Raw genomic sequence first — 2,443 nt, forward strand, 5'->3', positions numbered from 1 at the left:
GGTGCCGCACCCGGCCAATTTAAGCAAAAAAGAATTGGGGGCATGACAGTTCCCCTCTTAAATCAACTCCCCTCTCTATCCCTTGTCATCCTTGTGAGCCACACGATTATATGTTAGACGATTGCAAAAATTTCAGCTGTTAGATCAAAGTGGTTACAAATTCATTGCGGAAACAGTTGGCTTCAAACCAGTCATCTACCCTTGCCTTGAATTCCCTTATTGAGTTTCAATTTGAATTAGAATTGAGTGCGCGCAGATCTGTTCATTTGACCCAATTAGCTATTGTCGATGTGAAGTAGGTTCATCATGATGCACAACCCAAATTCGTAAGGACGCTGTCTGAAGCTGATTTGCATGACCCATTGCCTAATGCTTGTTCAAGCAGGGAGAGGGTAAGGAAGGGTTCTAGTTCTTTGGACCTCTATTCAAGCAGGGAGAGGATAAGGAGGGGTTCTGGTTCTTTGGACCTCAGTGAAAGTCCTTCTACATAAATTTTGAGCAATGGCTTATTGGACGAGTCTCTAGAAGAGGATTTTGATAGCCCAATTTCAATTGCGTTTCACAGCCCTGGAGAATCTCCGGAAAAAATCATGGTAGTCAGTGGAACCCATGGAAGTGAGGGGCCTCTTGTCTCTGGAAGGAGGATTGAGAATTGGACCAGTGATAGGATATATAGAGGTTCTGAATTGGCTTTGGTGTGCGACAGGGCTATTGTTGGATCTAAGAATGAGACGGAGACGTGTTCTGGTAATGGAGGATTTGGTGGTGAAAATTAATACCACAAATCATTCGATGAAAATAGGGATGAAGAAGTTATAATAGTCGGCACTGGGGCATCTGGCTTGGCCATCGCAACATGCCTTACAAACCTCGGAATTTCTAGTTTCGTTCTGGACAGAGATTTTTGTGTGGGGTCTCTGTGGAAAAACCGGACGTACGATCGGGGGACACTGCAGGGCAGTAAGCAACACGCCAACCTTCCTCTCATGCATGTTCCTGATGAATATCCTATGTTCCTTACCAAGGACCATTTTGTTGCCTACTTGGAAAAATATGCTAGAAGATTTAATATTCAGCCACAGTTTTGCGAGTCCGTGGAGTCTGAAAGCTTCACTCAAGAGACGAGAAGATGGCATGTAATTGCAAAGTGTTCTTCGGATAATTCTGAAAGGGAGTACCATGGAAGGTTTCTAGTTGTGACAACAGGCAAATTCAGTGAAAATTTCATGCCAGATGTTCCCGGGTTGGACAGCTTTCGAGGAACTATTATCCATTCGATTGATTACAAAAATGAAAAAGATTTCGAGGTCAAGAGAGTTCTTGTCGTGGGATGGGGAAATTTTGGCATGGAAATAGCGCTGGAGCTTGTAAATAACGATGCAGGGCCGAGGTCGCCTATCGTAGTTCGTAGTCCAGTAATCATATGTCCCCCTAAACCTTCCTTTTGTACAGCCATTTCATTTTTTTTCGCTAGGTTTTACATATTTTGCATCTTTCATCGGAAAATTTAAAGAAACGCAATAATTGAACATTATATTCATTTTAGAAGTGAATGTTTACAATTACATGCAGCGATTTATGGATCTTTATGCCTGAATAACGAAATTTACCTCGGAAATAAAAAAAAAAAAAATCCGCAAAGCTATGAGTATGTAGACAGGAACCAGATCCAGGAAAAAAATATTTATATCTGCGTACAGAAATTTATGGATATTTGATATAAGTATGCCGGAATTGTTATACAGTGATGATTTTTATCGAAAACTAGGATTTTCTACAAAGTCGTGGTGAATTTTTTCGTCTTTCAAGTTTCCTGTCAGCGATGGAAACTAGAGGTCGAAAGCTATTTCTGTCCCAATTTACATTCTTAATGTATTTTCTTCTACTTATTATTTTTCCAAGTCCAAGAATGTAATGAGCAGAGTCCAAGAAGCCTCACAACACTGAAATAAAAACAACACTAGCATATACAGTTTTAAACCAAAAAGAGTGCCTAAGAACTACTGACCTTCAGCTGAAAGTGAAAGAAAAACCTTACAACAAACACACAGAATACACACTGCTAAAATATGAATAAAAAGTCCCCAAAGGAGAGCTGACAGTCTGAAAAGACACAACTGTTATAACTAAAAAAAGTCTTGAAGGTATAAACAGAGTTTAAACTGTCAGGGCCAGATTCAATCACCATACATAAACCTGCTTCAAGAATCAGTGTCTTTTAAGATAGAAGATCAGATACAGTGTTGTGTTCTCGGAAAACATGTTGGACCTGGGTGGAAAGCCTCTTGAAAAGCCTCGATCTTGTTGTCCCAGTATTTCAGCTCAAGAACCTTGAGCTTAAATCTACAATAAAACCATTCCAAAATCACTTTTCAATCCCAAAAATATACACACTTTTAAGCCTGTAAAGAGAGAAACTTTCATTACGCAAGAAGTCCAGCTT

General features: G+C 39.9%; 1 pseudogene; it reads left to right on the forward strand.

Annotated features, from left to right (window-relative positions):
* The first annotated feature begins 609 nt into the window (after window positions 1-609).
* On the forward strand, window positions 610-1,596 carry LOC149141693 (putative indole-3-pyruvate monooxygenase YUCCA8 pseudogene; annotated as a pseudogene).
* Window positions 1,597-2,443: the final 847 nt, after the last annotated feature.

The sequence above is a fragment of the Pinus tabuliformis genome, chromosome X (assembly GCF_031772625.1).
Source record: "Pinus tabuliformis cultivar Carrire ecotype Pingquan chromosome X, CPIR1, whole genome shotgun sequence".
In the NCBI taxonomy this organism is placed as follows: Eukaryota; Viridiplantae; Streptophyta; class Pinopsida; order Pinales; family Pinaceae; genus Pinus; species Pinus tabuliformis.